The sequence below is a fragment of the Protopterus annectens genome, chromosome 2.part1 (genome assembly GCF_019279795.1).
Source record: "Protopterus annectens isolate FY-2018-M chromosome 2.part1, PAN1.0, whole genome shotgun sequence".
Taxonomy (NCBI): domain Eukaryota; kingdom Metazoa; phylum Chordata; order Ceratodontiformes; family Protopteridae; genus Protopterus; species Protopterus annectens.
The window spans coordinates 432,198,054-432,217,169 of NC_056729.1; the positions used below are offsets into that span (position 1 = coordinate 432,198,054).

The 19,116-nt window shown below is 44.9% G+C and overlaps 1 protein-coding gene across 3 annotated transcripts in view; it reads right to left on the minus strand.

Annotated features, from left to right (window-relative positions):
* The window catches only part of TTC29 (tetratricopeptide repeat domain 29), a 3,626,200-nt gene extending 3,609,765 nt beyond the window's left edge, over nucleotides 1-16,435 (minus strand). Inside the window, exon 1 of one of the 3 annotated variants that reach the window (XM_044062243.1) lies at nucleotides 16,208-16,435. The gene's annotated coding sequence lies outside the window, so the exon portion shown is untranslated. The remainder of the gene's footprint in view (nucleotides 1-16,207) is intronic. The other 2 variants (XM_044062242.1, XM_044062241.1) reach the window with 2 other exon arrangements.
* Nucleotides 16,436-19,116: the final 2,681 nt, after the last annotated feature.

The window sequence follows — 19,116 nt, forward strand, 5'->3', positions numbered from 1 at the left end:
CACTCAACCACAGCCCATAAGGTATAACAACGTACCCAACACTCTAGTCATATGTGAATCTATAGTCGGGCACACTGATGTTCCACTCACCAGGCTAAACAAGGAGAACGTTACTGTCAGCTGCCTGTCAGGTGCCAGGATCTGCCACATAACACACGCACTCAGGTCACTCCACAAATACAAATATGACTCTGCCTTGTCCATGTAGGTGTGAATGACCTGAAACGTACCTCCCTGGTCTACATGAAAAGAGACATGGAGGAGCTGTCTGATCTTGTAGCCCAAGCAGGTATGACCCTAGCCCTCAGTAGCATCCTGCCATCACCCAGAATTATACCACAGTACAAGGACAAAATGATTGACTTCGACAATTGGCTAAGCTTCTGGTGTCATTCTAAGGGGATCCAGTATCTGTCTGCCTGGGATGACATGATCGACAAACCACGATGCTTTGCCAGAGATGGCCTGCACCTGTCACTTTTGGGATTCCGGATACTGATTAAGGTTCTTGCCACCCCTATAGTACCTTTTTTAGGCAAGGTTCAAATGACAAATTCACCACCATAACAGCTACAAGCAAGCAAAATCTGAGGGTAATGTTACTCAGTGATAGAAGTCTAAACCTCAAAATGCACTCACTCGAGGCACTCCTTAAAATGGAGAACTTTTAGTTATGTACTTACCATAACTTTAGATGTATGGGATCCATCTCACCTACATTCTGTACTGATGGGTTCGGAGCCGATCCTCGGCTCTGACTCGGCACGCTATACTATAGAACGAAGTCTCTTATTGGCTGAGCTATCCCACATCCCAGGATGCACCACCACTGCTTCCCCAGATCTTGTTTGTCCGCACACATGCACACACACATAGACTGTTGATATAATATTGCCAGGTGTTTCAAGGTGAAACAGCTAAACTCGAACCGTCCGGTCTGTTCTGATCTCCAAGGCAGGGGGAAGGAGGGTGGGTTATTAGGAATGTAGGCGAGATGGATCCCATACATCTAAAGTTATGGTAAGTACATAACTAAAAGATGTTATGTGATCCTATCCCGCCTACATTCTGTACTGATGGGACAGCGTCCCTAGCACCTGATTCCTGGGTGGCTCACTGGAAAACACTCCTGAGAACTGTGGAACCTAAGGAAGCTCGCCCCCGAGATGCCAAGTCCAATTTGTAATGAGAAATGAAGGTGTGAGGAGAAGACCACGCAGCCGCAGCACAAATGTCACTAATGGCAAGCTTAGAATGAAAAGCTGCCGAAGTAGCCATAGCCCTGGTAGAATGAGCTTTCACTGGAGTTGTAAGCTCTTTATTAGAAATGAAGTAAGTATGACTAATACAGTCTCTGATCCACTTGGCAATAGTGACTTTTGTGACGGCTTTGCCCAATTTATTGTCTGAAAAGGACACAAACAACTGATCTGTTTTCCGTGTTTGGTGCGTCCTATCCAAATAGAAGCGCAATTGTCTGTGAACATCCAAGGTGTGAAAGATGTATTCCGCTCTATTCGAGTACTTTGGGAAGAAAACTGGAAGTTCCAATGACTGTTGCAGACAAAAACTAGAACAAACCTTAGGAACAAAGGATGGATTTGGTCTGAGGGATACTCTATCCTTGTGAAAAAACAGGTATGGTGGCTTGACACATAGGGCTTGAAGTTCCGAAACTCTTCTGGCTGATGTAATTGCAACTAAGAAAGCAGTCTTCCAAGAAAGAAATTTCAAGCCACAAGTTGCTGCCGGTTCAAAGGGGGAAGAGGTCAAAGCAGCTAACACAACATTAAGGTCCCACAGTGGAGCGGGATGAGATATCGGGGGCCGAAGCAGCCCAGCACCTTTCATGAAGGCTTTACACAACTTGTTGCTCATCAAAGGTGGTTCTATGCTCTCATGAAAATTGGAAATAGCTGCCAATTGAACCTTGATGGTAGAGACCGAAGAACCTTGATTGAACAGAGAAGCTAAAAACTTCAGAACCTCTGACACCGGGACAGTTATGGGATCTAATCCCCGGAGTTGGGCCCAAATAGCAAATCTCTTCCATTTGCTGTTATACATTTTCTTAGTAGAAGTCTTATGGGCCGAGGACAAGATATGCATGACTTCCGGGTCCAAAGCATGGTTCCCGACTATGGTCGGAAGAGGAGGAGCCAAGCTGTTGACCTCAACGAGTGGAGGGACTGATGAAGCTGTCCCGACTGATGGGTCAAGAGATCCGGAACTTGGTCCAGGAACCATGGACCGTCCAGTGCATATTTCCGAAGAAAGGGAAACCAGACTTGACGAGGCCAGTATGGGGCAACTAAAATCATTTTGCTCTCCAAGCAAATCGTCTTCTGGATCACTTTGGGAAGAAGGGGAACCGGTGGAAAGGCGTATAGCAGGCCGGTGGGCCACTCTTGGACTAGGGCGTCCTTGGGAACCTCCCCCGGAACTGGGGTGAGAGAGAAGAACTGCTGGCATTTCATGTTGAGGGGGGTTGCGAAAAGGTCGCAACAAGGAGTTCCCCATCTTCTGAAAATCAGAGTTGCCACTCTGTCGTTCAGAGACCACTCGTGAGGGGAGAGAATAGTTCTGCTCAGTCTGTTAGCTATCACATTGGATCTCCCAGGAATGTGTGTTGCTACCAGAAAACGTTTGGTTGCAATCGCCCAATCCCATACTTTCATGGCCTCTCTGCAAAGGGGGTAGGACCTGGTCCCTCCCTGCTTGTTCAGGTACCAGACTACTGACATGTTGTCGGACTGAATGGCAATCACGCCCGGGGGGTGGTAATCGTGTAGTGCCTGCAGGGATAGAAGCACCGCCCTCATTTCTAGTATGTTGATGTGAAGGAGACTCTCGTCGGAATGCCACTTGCCTTGGACTGACCTGCCCAGGTAATGCCCCCCATCCTGTCTGGGAGGCGTCCGTAGTCAATGTGGCCACTGGAGGTGGTGGAACGAAGGGTCGCCCCTGATCCAGGTTGGAGGAAAGAAGCCACCAACGAAGGTCCTGTTTGCACGTCTCTTTGATCAGAATGAGGTGACTGAGAGGGAGATCCTGATAAGACCACTGGACTGACAAGAGCCACTGGAGAATCCTCATATGTAATCTTGCCAAGGGGACTAGGAGAACGGTGGCCGACATGGAACCTAACAGTTGTAGGACCATCCTGGCTGGGGCTCGGCGTTTGAGAAGCAAGGCTCGAACTTGAGACTGTAATGTTTCTATCCTCTCTGTAGGAAGATAGACCCGCATTTGCTTTGAGTCTATCTCTACTCCGATAAACCGTATGCGCTGAGATGGCAGCAACACAGACTTTGCCCAATTGAAGGTGATTCCTAGGGAGTTGCCTAGAGATATAGTGGCTGCTAGGTTTTGTAAGAGTAGACGCCTGGAGGTGGCAGTTAGGAGCCAGTCGTCTAGGTATGGAAACACCTGGAATCCTAGACTTCTCAGGTGAGCAGTCACCACCGCCAAACATTTGGTGAACACCCTGGGGGCTGTGGTGAGACCAAAGGGCAGTGCACGGAATTGAAAATGACTGTCTCCCAGGCTGAAGCGCAAGTGTCTCCTGGATGCCTGATCTATCAGGATGTGATAATAGGAGTCCTTGAGATCTATGGAGCACATCCAAACACCTTTCTCCAGCAGCGGGAGAATGGATTGCAAGGTGACCATCCGGAACTTGGATTTCTTGACTGATCGATTTAGCTTGCAGAGATCCAAAATGGGCCTCAAGTCCCCGGTCTTTTTTGGCACCAAAAAGAATCTTGAGTAAGTCCCTAATCCGGTCTGGTCTACGGGGACCGGTTGGATGACTCCTTTTTGAAGCAGCTTTGAGATTTCGATGGCTGCAAGATCCCGTTGACTGGGTGGTGGGTCTGGGATTTTTCGGGATGGTGGGGGGGCTGAGAAAAACGGATGGTGTAACCTCCGGCGATGATTCGGAGCACTCATCGGTCCTGAGTGATATTCTCCCAGACCTTTAGGTGCTTCAAAAAACGATCCCCGACTGGCTCCGGAGCTGCACAGTCGGGCAATCCTTCAGGGATGCTGGAAGGTTGAGGAGCCATGAAAGGACTCGCGGTCTCCAGTGTTGCGGGGGCCTCCGCCGCCTCTGGGACGGCGTCTTCCTGAAAAATTTCCCCCTCCTCTGCCTCTAAAAGGGGAATCGCCCTGCTGTGAGGAGTAAGTCTTTTGAGATTTACGGAACCACATTTTCCCCCCTCTTCTAGCCTTGGGATAAGGCCTGAAGGGAGTGGAAAACCGTGCCCCTACGGCAGTCAAAGTCTTACCCTCTTGTTCACAGCGAGTCAAGGTGTCCTTTACCTTGGGTCCAAACAAAGAGGACCCATCAAAGGGAGCGTCGGCAAAGGAAGACTTGAAGGCTTCCGCAAAATGACACAGGCGAAGCCAGGCTTGTCTCCGTAGAGCAACACCTGTTCCCGCCGCTCTACTCGCCCCCTCGGCTGCATACGAAATGAGCCTCATGGACGAGTTGGATATCGACGATAGGGTAGCCAAATGAGAGCTAACCGTCTGGGCCAACTGCTCAGGTAGGTTACCAGAGAGGGTATCTGCAAGTTCCTTGACCAGATCTCTCTGAAGTCTGGTGAAGTGCGTCAGATAATTCAGAGACCTTAAAGTAAAGGCTGCTGAAGTAAGGGTGCACTTCCCATACCGATCCATGCTCCTGGACTCTTTATTAGGAGGATGGACGGACGTCGAAGCTTCTGCCACATCTTGTTGGGTAGCAGATGCCACCACCAGGGCATCTACAGCCACACCTTTGGAGAGGAAATCCTTTTCGAGGGGGGCTGAAAGAAATTTAGTAGGGCGAGCTGGCACCGGTTCCACAGAATCTGGGTGCTCCCACGCCCTTCGAGAGATCAAATCCAGAAGCTCATCGAAGGGCGGAGACACCCAGGAGGCGGAGGGCTGAGCCCCGAAGGCCTTGAGGAATACCGACTCCTCAGCGGAAGGGGGTTTGGACTGCCAGTCGCCTCGTTGCTTCAGGATTTCCAAAATGTCCGCAAAGGAGACATCATCCGAGGACGACTTGGGGGACCCCTCCGCATCATCGAGATCGGTGTCCGAGGTGAGAGACTCATCAGGGGAGTCGACGTGCTTCCTCTTGCACTGTCTCTTCCTTAGAGGTTCCTCCGAAGACGCTTCGGAGGGACCTTCAGGAAGGGGGGAACCCCCAATGGGGGTGACCTCAGGCCCCAGGGCTCCGCTGTCTTGAGACAGGGGGACTACAAAGGAACCAGTCTCCGTGCCAAGGGAAGGTGCTGGTGAGATGGTGGAGGTGGCCAAAGAAGATTTGGCCAAAGCACTTCTCATGGCCCTGAAGGCCAGACCCCCAGAGTCCTGGGAAGGTCCGACCCCCGACGCACCGAGAGGGAGGCTCGGAACCGAAAACATCGGTCCCAAAGCGTCACCCCCGGGGCCGACTGAGGAGGTCCGTGTACCGAACTCCGACCCGAAGGTCGGGGTTGGAGTAAGGGTCGGAGCCGACCCGAAAACCTCCATCGGCTCCACTAGCACCGACTCCAACGGTGCCGAGGCTGTTAGAGGAGGAACCAAGACAACAGGGTGGGCAATCGGCTCCGGAGCCGACTGAGCTGGAGCCGAAACCAACTTTTGGAAGACTGGAGACTGAAACAGCCTTTGAAGTATCCTGTCAATGTCCGAATCCGACATCCTCGAAGACCGAGAAGAGATTGAACGAGTTCGAGTCGACTTCTCCACCGGTTCCGAAGGACTGGGGGACCGGCTCTGAATCGTCTCGATAAATATCGGTGCCGAGGGAGACTCCACAACCATTGCAATTTCCCTCTGAGCCGAAGTGGACTTCGGCGCCGAAGGGGAAGAGTCTGAGCGGGCAACTCTCATCGGCTCCGAAGCCAGTGGAGCCGATGAAGGTGACCCGCCTCTCGAAGCTCTAGCCGTCGGCTCCGAAGCCAGAAGAGTCTAGGCATCCCGTTCCGCCCTCGGCTCCGAAGTCCGTGGAGCCGATGGAGAAGCCTGCCGAGATTTCTTTGTGGCCGGTTCTGACGGGCTGGTCGGAGCAGACGATTTCTTTTTCTTCAAAGGTGAAGAGGAAGAAGATAAAGCCTCCTCAAAAGAAGGTGTAATAAGCCCTTTTAGAATCAATTTGTTTTTCCTCTCTTGGAGGACCCGGGAGGAAAAAGCGTGACAAACACTGCATGACTCCTGAAGATGTTTAGGGCCTAAACAATACACACATAAAGAGTGATTGTCCGTTATGGACATTTTGTAACTGCATTTAGAGCATTTTTTGAACCCAGAAGGTCCGTGCTCTTTAGACATGTTGAAACACAATCACTACACAAAAAATAAACTTTAGTCACAAAATTTTTTTAAAAGATGTTGAAAATTAGGGCAAGACCCCTCTAACATAAACGGGATACTTGACCAACTAATAATACTACCACAAGACTCACACTAAGTATAACAATCACGCGCGAGGATCCTTTCCCTCAAATTAAAGATAAATATTACCACAAAATTTTCCTCAAACTCAGTCACACAACGATAGCTGTTAAAACAGCTTTTGGGTCGATTATCAAAAAATTTCTGACAGAAATTTCTTAAGAAAAAGCACTTAGCTCAGACAAGTCCGAGACCACGTCTTTGCTTGTAAAGCGGCAACCGAGATCTGGGGAAGCAGTGGTGGTGCATCCTGGGATGTGGGATAGCTCAGCCAATAAGAGACTTCGTTCTATAGTATAGCGTGCCGAGTCGGAGCCGAGGATCGGCTCCGAACCCATCAGTACAGAATGTAGGCGAGATAGGATCACATAACATCATCGACATCTGTGCAGTGACAGAGACCTGGTTCAAGGCTCGAGAGAGTGCCTCTGCATTACCGGGCTATAATTCATACCACACCTTTCGGCCACCTAACTTGGACGGAAACACTACAGGCGGAGGAGTATCCATCTTCATTAAGGATATCCACATCTCCAGGCTAGTTGCTCAGTATAATGCATCCGAGATTATCCAAGTGCAACTAACTCTGGGCAAGGCCGCAATCCGAATTGTAGTTAGCTACAGATCCCCCACCATGCCCCAGGATTCCCACTCCTCATTTCTTAGTACACTGGAAAATATTAGGGTACAACCCAACATCCTAATAATGGATAATTTGAACTACCCCACCATTAACTGGGAAAACTACTCATGTACCAACTCTTGTGCTCAACATTTTCTCGAATTCATAAATTTCAACGCCTTGGATAACTTATCCACACCCCCACCAGGGACAGCAATATCCTAGACTTGTTCATTACCAACATGGGAAACCGATGTTCCACACCAGAGGTCAATTCCTCATTAGTCAGATCGGACCAAAAGCTAATCACCCTAGACATCGACATCCCACCCCCACCCCCCATTAGGGAAACCACCGTAAAACAATTTCACCAAAGCCAACTTCACACTTCTTAAGACAGAAGTGGCAAACTTCATGACACCCATGCTGACGGACAATAGAGGTATGACTGCCGAATCCTACACAGATGCACTTAAGCACTTACACAGTGCATGGATCGTGCAATCCCTAACAGAACCAAGATGCTATTCTCCAAAAAAAGGAAGCCAATCTGGTGGTCCCCTGCCATAAACAAACTCTACAACAAAAGAAAGAAACTCTGGTCTGCCTCAGTAAGAAGCTGAGATCCCTTACGAAAACAAAATCTCCACTAATTCTAAAGACAACCACAAAGCATTCTATAGCTATGTCAAGAATCTCAATGGCAACACTCAGATCTGCTCTGAGTTACAGCACAATGGCACTAAATATACAGAACCAACTGATATTGCCAGCATCCTGGCAGTGCTAACTTTACCCCCTCTCACCCCCTAAAGGGCCCATCTCTATACCAGAAGAATGCACAGTTCCTGTAATCATGGCTGCACAGATAAAAACCACGCTCTCCAAAAGACAAGAACACAGCATCCATGGGACATGACAACATCCCAGGCAGCGTTCTACACAAACTACAGAACGAACTGGCACCCCACCTAAGTACCATGTTCAATCGTAGCCTCACCTCAGGCTTTGTGCCCACTGAATGGCGCACAGTGACAGTTATCCCACTCCACAAAGGGGGAGCCACCACGGACCCCAGGAACTACCACCCCCATTAGCCTGACAAGTCTGATCTGCAAGGCTATGGAACTTATAAACAATGACATTGGTAATCTCCAGAATCTGGACCCCACCCAGTTCGGGTTTGTAAAAGGCAGATCATGTCTCCTAAACCTGATAGACTTCTTTGAAGTGGTCACCAGAGCCGTACATGAGGGTAAGGTGGTTCACGCAGCCTATCTAGATCTCCCCAAGGCTTTCAACACCATCCCCCACTCTGGAATTATAGATAAATTCTCTAAACTAGGTATAAATCCCTATGTCACAAGATGGGTTGCCACCTGGCTCACTGACAGAACCCACACTGTGAAAGTAGCAGACTTCAAATTCGACTTCAGACCAGTGACAAGTGGAGTACCACAGGGTTCAGTCCTGGGTCCTCTGCTGTTTGGTATCTTACTTCTCTGAAATACAGGCTAACACAGAAGGTCTTTGGCCTAAGAAGTTCGCAGATGAATGCAAACTAGGAGCCATAAATCAAAACTCCTAACTATGTGGACATCCTACAAAAGGGCATCACTGAGACAAATGCCCGATGTCAAAGCCATGGCCTCAAGTGCAATGCCAAAAAGTGCATCATCCCTTTTGGTAAAAACTCTGTACCCATGAACTACCACATAGGTGATAGTCTACTTAACACCGAAAATATGGTAAGAGACCTTGGGACACAGGTGGAGAGTAGTCTCTCCTTTGATAATCACATTGCCAGAGTAGTCAGGAAATCCTTCTACGTGGCACACATCCCAAAAGGTTTCTCATCCAGGAAAAAAAAAAGAGGTCTTTGTTCCCCTCTACTCATCACTCATTAGATCTATTATAGAATACAGTGCCCCTTTTGGTATGTACCTCACAAGATATCTACAACAACTGAAAAGGCCGCAGAAATACTTCACAAAGAGGATTACTGGCCTCAAACAGATGCCCTACGCAGACTGTTTCAAAAAAACTCCAGCTTTACTCCATTGCATATCGCCTACTCAGAGGTGATCTCTGCCTAACATACAAAGCTATGCCAAACCCAGAGCTGTTGGACATGCTCCACTTAAAGAAATCCCAATCCCTTCAAGCTACATGCTCCAGGGATCCAAACCTTGTCACCACAATAAACAGAAGATGTTGGAGGGATAGATTCCTGTCCCAGATTCTTCCTATACTCTGGAACAAACTACCTATCTATATCAAACAAAGCTCCTCATTAGCACTCTTCAAGAAAACTCTTGATGATTGGATGGGAGATAGGAAATTCACCCCGGGGATCACTTCTGTGGCTCTGCTCGACAGGGGCACAGGAAAATAATTTTCTTGGGTGGCATAAGTCAGGGTACCTTTTTGGCTAGGGTTATATAGGTCCTAGTACCAATAGCCTAGTATCTACCTATGAATCTAGTATGCGTGCTTGCAGAGTGAACAATTTTACAAAGAAAGAAAAGGTTAAATTGGATTTGGTTTTTCATCGGTTGAAAAGCAAGATGCAGGGCATTTTTCACTTTCATCACAACCAGACAAGTGAAGTATAAGCAGAAAATGGCCGTGTTTTTTTTTTTTTTGGGGGGGGGGGGTGGTTGTACAGAAGTAATAAGCAATCAAGCTGGCCTGTTTCTTAAGAGACATGAGTGTGCACACGTTTATGCACCACTGGTCAAAACTCCAGTCCTTCTCTTCTCTCTCTTCATTGTGTGCTCTGGGTTGGCTTTTAATAGCCTCTAAATGCCAAGCTATACCCTTGGCTCTTTATCAAACCCCCCGGCTTGTCCACTTCTACATACATAAACACTCATACTAACCTACACGGAAACTCCTTGGATTGCCAGTTCACTTACCAGCATTGTGTTCAACGTTTCTTTTCCAAAATGTGGAATACTACCTCTCATCATGTGGCAAACAAGGGCAAAATGTCGTGAACTAATAGCTCTAACTCAGAAGCTCGAAGCATGGTTAAAAAACATTAGTGAATAGGTGACCTGTAGATTGCATTCTGATTGGAGAACGAACATGCTCCAGCAGGCTGTTAATCTACAGGTAATGCCTGCTGAAAAACAAGTCCGATGATTCACGGCAGCTTAACAAGATGCCATGAAGCATAGACCAAAAAAAAAAAAAAAAACTAAACTTCGCCATTATTTTTACACTCGCTAAGCAGCGTTTTGCTGTTTAGCCAGTGTAAAATAAAAAAAGAAAAACTTAAAATAAAAAGCATGCATGTGTGCATGTTTATGTCTGTGTGAGTGTGTGTATGAGAGTAAAACAGATCAATTGAGCTATTTTATACTCGCTAAGCAGCAATTTTAATGAAACACGAAAAAAGTATGTTTATTTTGCTGTCTGCATGTGTAAGCAAATGCATGCATGAAAGCAGAAGGGACTGTGTGTGTGTGTGTGTGTGTGTGTGTGTGTGTGTGTGTGTGTGTGTGTGTGTGTGTGTGTGTGAGAGAGAGCGAGAGAGAGAGAGTTAAGTGTGAAAGCAATCGAGCAATAGCCTGGCAGCATCATTTAAGAGGTTTTTCTAACTCTCAACCTCTTAGCACAAGAAATCGGGACAGAGCTACAAATTACCGGGGAACAAAGGACGGAATAAATGGACAGATTTTAAATATTGTTCTTATAATCTTAAAATAACAGGGTTTCCATTAGTATGCATTTTCTGAAGGATATAAAGCCTGAAACTAAGATGTCTGTCATTATTTAATGAATTTAATCCCCAGTGTTTTCACAGAAGACTATAAATTTTAGGAGGAACAGACCAACCATATGAGCTAAAAATTGGGACAGTTGAAAGACATGCTCTGTACTCTTTAGGTTCATAAGTAGGTACTAGGCTATCTACCTGAAGGCATTTATAACCCTAGCCAGAATGTGTTGGCTTTCAACATCCCCTTAGATTAGTTCCCTGTGCCTTTGTTCAGCAGAGCCACTGAAGTGATCCCCAGAGTAAACTTTCTGTTTCCCATCCACTCGTTAAGGTTTCTCTTGAAGAGTGTTAGCGAGGAGCTCTGCCTAATGTAGATTGGAATCTTGTTCCAAAGCATGGGAAGTCTCTGGGACATGAATCTATCCTTCCAGCACATCCTATTTATTGTTGTGGTGAGGTTTAGATCCCTAGAGCATGTGGCTCGAGGGGATAAGATTTTATTTAGATGGAGCATGTCCATCAATTCTGGGTTGGACACGGCCTTGTATGTCAGGCAGAGATCACCTCCGAGTAAGCGGAATGCAACTGAGTACAGCTGGAGTTTCTTCAGTCGAGCTGCATAGGGCATCTGTTTAAGGCTATTGATCCTCTTGGTGAGGTACTTCTGTGGTCTTTCCAGCTGTTGCAGGTGTCTTGTAAGGTACATCCCAAATGGGGTGCTGTACTCTATGACTGGTCTGATGAGTGATGAGTAGAGGGGCACAATGACCTCTTTTGATCTGGATGCAAACCCTTTTGTGATTAGGTGGGCCACATAGAAGGATTTTCTAACCACTTTGGCAATGTGATTATCAAAGGAGAGATTACCATCTACTTGGGTCCCCAGATCCCTTATTACGTTTTCCGTATTTAGGGGACTACCACTTATGTGGTTGTTTGTGGGTACTTTGTTTTTTCTAAAGGGGATGGCTATGCACTTTTTAGCATTTAGCTTGAGGCCATGATTTTGACACCAGGTATCTGTCTCAGTGAGACCCTTTTGGAGGATGTCTGTGTCAGCCGGAGAGTCAATTAAAGCCCCTAGTCTGCAGTCATCTGTGAACCTGGTCAGCCATTGTCCTCCTGTGCTTGCCTGTACCGCTGAGAAGTATATGCCGAACAGGAGGGGTCCTAGGACTGAGCCCTGGGGAACACCACATGTAACCGGTTTAGAGTTAGACCTAGCTCCCTCAACTCTCACCATGTGGGTTCTGTCCATGAGCCAGTTGGCAATCCATCTTGTGACATAGGGGTTTATGTTCAGGCTGGTGAGCTTGTCTATAATACCAGAATGGGGAATGGTGTTGAAGGCCTTTGCGAGGTCTAGGTAGGCTGTGTGTACCACCTTTCCCTCATCTATAGCCTTGGCAACTGTCTCAAAAAAGTCCACCAGGTTTAGAAGGCATGATCTGCCCTTAACAGAACTGAACTGGGTAGGGTCCAGTGTTTGGAGGTTCCCAATGTCGCTGTTAATGAGTTCCATGATGATGTGCTCCACAGCCTTGCAGACCAAGCTAGTCAGGCTTATAGGGCGATAGTTCCCAGGGTCTGTTGTGGCTCCACCTTTGTGGAGTGGAATAACCATTGCTGTGCACCACTCTATGGGTATGTAGCCTGTGGAGAGGCTGAGTTTGAATAGTGTGTTTAGGTGAGGGGTTAGGTCATCTTTGAGCTCGTATAGGTCGCAGCCTGGGACACCGTCCGGTCCCATTGATGCTGTGATTTTGGCTTTGGAGAGGGCTGTTTTAACCTGCATGTCTGTGATTTCAGGGGCTCTACATTTTTCGTGTATGGTTATAGGCCCTTTTGGGGGTGAGAGAGGGGTGAAGTTTGCACTGAACATGTCTGCCAGGATGTTGGCAATATCAGTCGGTTCAGTGTATTTTGTGCCATTCTGCACTAACTCTGAGCAGATCTGAGCATTGCCACTTAGATTCTTGACATAGCTAAAGAATGCCTTGTGGTTATCTTTGGAGTCCTTGGCAATTTTTCTTTCGAAGCTCACCTTGGATGATTTTATGAAGGATCGTAGTTTCTTGCTGATACTGATCAGGGAAGTCTTCCCTTCTTGGGATTTTACTCTTTTTCTTTACTAGTGTCTTCCTTCCATTGTATAAACTTGTTTATGGCAGGGGTCCACCAGACTGGTTTCCTTTTCTTAGAAGAGAGTCTTGGCTTTGCTTGGGATAGCACAATCCATGCATTCTTGTAGGTGCCCGTACAATACATTAGTAAAGGATTTTGCAGCTTACATACGGTAGTGCAGCGGTTAGCATTGCCGCCTCACAGCAAGATGTTCTCCGGTTTGATCCTCGGCTGGGGTGCCTTCGGTGCGGAGTCTGCATGTCCTCCCTGTGGTTGCGTGGATTTCCTCCGGGTGCTCCAGTTTCCTTCCACATCCCAAAGACATGCTGTAAGTGGCGTGGACACTCTAAATTGGCCTTAAGTGTGAGTGTGTGCGTGTGCCTTCTGTGGAAGGTTGGGCGCCGGGCTGGCAACTCGACACTGTAAAACCCCACTGCCAATCATGAGCGGACAGGTGATCCAGTGTGGCGACCCCTAATCGGGGGAAAAAAAGGAGGACAGCGTTATCCTTTAGCATGGGGGCTTTGAAACTTTCCACTTCGGTCTTAAGTAACGTGAAGTTTGCTTTTGAAAAGTTTTTCACGGTGTTTTCCTTGTCCAGGGTGGGGGCAGAATGTGGATATCCAAAGTGATTTGTTTATGGTCAGATGTAACCAGCAAGGGGTTGACCTCTGGTGTGGAACACTGGTCACCCATGCTGGTGATGACCAGGTCCAATATGTTGTCACCTCTGGTGGGAGTGTTGACCAGTTGATCCAGGGCGTTTGAGTTTATAAATTCTAGGAAATGTTGGGCAAGGGAGTTAGTACTTGAATAGTTCGCCCAGTTAATATTTGGGCAATTGAAATTGCCCCATATTAGGGTGTTTGATAGGACCTTTATGTTTCCCAGTGATTCTAGAAATGCGGAATGGGGGTCCTGGGACATGGTAGGTGATCTGTAGCAAGCTACAATTTGAATTGCAGTTTTGTCTGTTGTTAGTTGCACATGGATGATCTCTGAAGCATCGTGCTGTGCCACTAAGCTGGAGGTGTGGGTATCCTTGACAAATATGGATACTCCCCTGCCTTTTGTATTTCGGTCCAGGTTCTGTGGCCGAAATGTACGGTACGAGTTGTAGCCTGGTAGTGCTTGGGGTGCTCTCTGGAGCCTTAAACCAGGTTTCCGTTACTGCACATATATCAATTTACTTCATATTGAGGAGTGCCCCGAGTGCGTGCATTTTAAAGTTTAGACTTCTGGCATTGAGTAGCGTTACCCTCAGTTTTTTGTTACTTGTGCTATTTACGGCAGTGGGTTCGTCTTTTGAGCCTTGCCTAAAAAAGGCACTATGGGGATGGCAAGTGCCTTGGCCAGTATTCAAAAGCCTAAGGGTGACAGGTGCAAGTTGTCTCTAGAAAAGCAGCATGGCTCGTCGAGCATGTCATCCCAGGCAGACAGACACTGGATCCCCTTTGCATGACTCCAGAAAGTTAGCCAGTTGTTTAAAATTGATAATTTTTTTCTTTATACCATTGTATTATTCTTGGCGAGGGCAGGATGCTACTCAGGGTCAGGGTCATACCGGCCTGGGCTATGCAATCAGGGAGCTCTTCCATGTCTCTTTTCATGTAGTCCAGGGAGGTACGGCTTAGGTCATTCACACCAACATGGACAATGACAGAGTCATATTTGTACTTGTTCTGTAGTGACCTGAGTGCTTGTGTTATGTGGTGGATCCTGGCACCTGACAGGCAGCTAACAGTAACCTTCTCCTTATTCAGCCTAGTGAGTGGGACATCAGTGTGCCTGACTATAGAGTCATTATTTATAGTATGATATTACTAATATGTTGGGTATGTTATTTTGCCTTAAGGGCTGTGATTGCATGGTATACGATTTGCTCAAGAAAACTGGATAAGCCTAAAATAAACGGGGGCAAAAGCTCATAATATGAACATATTTTATTGAATGTTGGTATTTGTGTTAGCATGCATTTTCTGAAGCAGAGATGTGCCTGACAGAGAGAGTGTGAGTGAGCAAGTGAGATGACTACTGACAGCAGCAGGAGCAGTAAAGAGGTTTGCATGCCTCTGGACCTTTCAGCCGAAGAAATCTGTATAGAGCCTAAAATAAAGGTGGAACAAAGGCTAAAAAATAGAAAAGGATTTTAATTATTGCTCTTATAAAATGACAGACCTGCTTAAATAAAGGATTTCTGTTAGCATGGATTTTCTGAAGAAAATGAAACTCAAACTCAAATGTATGTCATTATTTAGTAACTTCAAATCTCCAATGACTGCTAACAAACCAAATGATTTAGGAGTAAGGGGCCAAAAATAAATGCTAACAAACCAAATGTTTTAGGAGTAAGGGACCAAAAATAAAATGCTTCCTCCAACACCACTAACATATACTACAGCAAGTTTGAAACATTAGGTGGATGAACTATTTTACATCAGAAATATATAAAGAATATATAATAAAAAATAAGTGAATAAAACACAGACAGCCCATTCTCTAAGCGCATTAATACCCTCCTGGGTGTGTGTTATTGTGGAAATAACACCCTTCCAGGGGTGTAGAGGTCCTCCATTTGCAGTGTCTGGCCTAAGAACAACCCTTGGCTGGCGTTATTTCCACAATAACACACACCCTGTTGGGCATTATTGCTTGCTTACTTAATTTCTCTCACCTGTTTCTGATTTTTACATAAGCCCCTGATTTTGACTCAGATTTTAACTCTGTCCCTCTTAATCCCTTCCTAAAACTGATGACTTTTGGATAAACTGAGGTGTATTACACTTAATAAATACCAAAAATAGACTTGCATAATAAAAATATTTGAAAAAATAAGAAGAAAAATAAAAACATTTGTTCCTGATTGGTCGAGAGCTATTCGAAGTTCATATCGTACTTAAAAATATTTTTCTTGATAAATTAGTGATATTCAGTACCATTTACTATGCGTATTGTTAAAGCAATATTACAGACATTTTAACAATGAATGTGTGACATACTGTTTTAATGCACAGAATGCAGTTTTTAAGACTCAAAATGACGAACAGTTGTGAGATAAGTTTCACAAAGTGCATCATGGCTTTTGCAGCTGAACAGATGTAAATTTCCAGGTTGCCAAGTCTCAAACACACACACACACATATAATAGATCACGAATAAAGTAGTCACTGATTTGTGAAAAAAAAAGTGTTTCGAGTTTTTAAACACTGCTCACCAAATAATATATATAAATACACTGCACTCTGTTTCTAAGGATCCATTCATTTCCGTAAAAAAGTACTCACTGATTTATTTTGTTGCTTTATCTGAATGAAATTACTTAAACACGGGAATTTAATGCGTGTCTTGTTGAAGCTCTGAAAGTTTCCAAAAGAAAAGTTTATTATCCTCAGGCGACATGTATAGCGTTTTATGTTGTTATAGCAACTAAAGCGGAAGGCGCGTGCTGCTTGCACCGGAAGATTTGCTTCATTTTAGTATTCTTTCCCTTTCTACAGTAATACTATGCTATTGCACAGCTCTCAACCTTCCATATTTAAAACGCGGGACAGTGCTAGTGATAATAAGGAAGAAACTGTCAACACGTCGAACACTTAGCTATGAAACGCGCAATAAGGCTACAATATGTTAAGTCATACTTACAAACAGTAATGTTGCTGATTTGGTGGTATGATATTACTTGCCAAAGATACTCAATCACACAGATCTTTTTTACTCAGAATAAAGAACGCTCTTCATAATTTGATAAATATAAAAATTTGATTTGATATATACTTGGAAAATGTTAATTTCAGTTATTAATCCTAGTGGTTTAAAATACACAGAAAGGTTATAAAAAATTTTAATATAACCTACCATCACAATATTTAACATACCTCTCAACATATTAGAGCAAGAAATCTGGACAAAGCCATAAATTAAAGTGGCACAAATCCTCAGAAATTGGGACTATTTTTCAATACTGTTGCTCTTACAAACTTATAAAGTTGACAGAATAACAGGTTTTGCATTAGCATGAATTTTCTGAAGGGTATGAAGTCTGAAACTCAAATGTCTGTCATTATTTTCTAACTTCAGCCTTTCATGATTTACCAGTAATTTGCCAGAAAACCACAATTTTATGAAAAATGGACCAAAAATATGGACATTCTGCGAAAATCTGAACAGTTGAGAGGTAAGTAGGTGTATACTAGGTTAACGACCACTAGGGCCCTTATAAGCCTAACTGTGCAATCCAAATGTGACCCACAAATTTGGTCATTGTTCCCCTCTACTCGTCACTCATTATACCCATTATAGAATACAGCGCCTCTTTTCGTATGTACCTCACAGGACATCTACAACAACTGGAAAGGCCACAGAAATACCTCACAAAGAGGATTACCGGCCTCAAACAGATGCCCTATGCAGACTGTCTCAAAATACTCCAGCTTTACTCCGTCGCATATCATCTGCTCAGAGGCGATCTCTGCCTAACATACAAAGCTATGTCAACAAAGCTATGTCAAATCCAGAGCTGTTGGACATGCTCTATTTAAAGAAATCCCAATCCCTCTGAGCTACACGCTCTAGGGACCTAAACCTTGTCACCACAATAAACAGAAGATGCTGGAGGGATAGATTCCTGTCCCAGAGACTTCCCATACTGTGGAACAAACTACCTATTTATATAAAACAAAGCTCATCATTAGCACTCTTCAAGAAAAATCTTGATGATTGGATGTGAGATAGGAAATTCACCCCGGGGATCACTTCTGTGGCTCTGCTCGACAGAACACCCAATGCCAGCTACTTTAAGGCTCTTACAAGGTTACCCAATTACACTTAGTAAGATTAATACTTATACAAATGGAAGTGTTTAACCAATCTGCAAGACTTTCAGGAATGTGGAGCCACAGTGCCACTAAATAAATGCAAGTACTCTGAATGGTTAAATATTTTCTAAAGCGTGTCACAATGAAAGGTTTAGATATATTTAATAAAAAAACATGAAAATACTAAATATCTATTTGCAATAAACACCAGAGTATCAGTAACAGGAAATATAAAAACAGCACTGATAAAAAGACTCAGACAGATACAGAAAAAAAACATTTAGCTAATCTCATTATATTTTTCTGACTAACTGAAGAATTACTGTTCCATAGTTGCTTAAATAAAACAAGGCAAGATAAACGTAGATGAGTGTCTTGTCAGGTCCAAAACCGAAGTGCACACCTCACATTTCTCACTAGTATTCAAACACAATTTCAGTGCTGGCTATAGAATGACATCACATCTGGTCATCTGACTCTGTGGTTCTGGCACTGCCCTCACTAGAAACTAAGCCAGGATCTGGCACTGCTGTGTCACAATATACACATAGAACTTTAGCTAAGATTTATTACAGCATCTGGAAACTGTAAAACAATTCCAACACTTCCACCCTTTCTGCAGAAACTAACAAGCCATTTTCCTGCACCCCAGGGTAGCAATTAATTCACCATTGAAGACAATAAAGCAGGATCCCAGCCCAGGCTTTTCACAGACATTGCATATCTGGCTGTATTTAAACCTGTGAGATAAAATCTTTATGGTCTAAACCAAGTCATTTAATTTTAGGCTAATTTTCTTAAGGTTAGCTGGGCTGAGCTTAACCCCTTCCTTTCCAGTATTCTCTGTTAAAATATATACATTTCATCAGTTACAACAATACAGTCTGACATATGTGCATATTTCTTTTCTGTCCAGCAGGACCCACTGTTGATGCATTTTTAACACAAATAACTTTACAAATACATTTTTAACACTAACATCTGTACAAATCAGTTTGATATTCAAATGACATATAATTCTTTACAAAACTCCAGCTAGCTATGCTGGCATATGTTACACATGCACTGCCCTACTCCCCCTGGCTCAGCTGGCACTATCTCACTCATCACATCTCTCCCCCCTTTGAAGACTCAAGTTAGTTTTTCAAGTGACTATGGAGGAATATTGCTTGAGAGAAATGAGCCTCTCTGGGAACACATTAACCCATACCCTGTCTGGAGAACCAATCTGCATTAGTATTGCTGACCCCACTACTGTGCTGCACTATCATGTCATAGGCTTGCAAACCCAGGCTCCATCTTAATAGCTTGGCATTTTGCTGGTTGGCTCGATGTAGCCATGTTAAAGGACTGTGGTCTGTTACCACAGTGAATTTCCT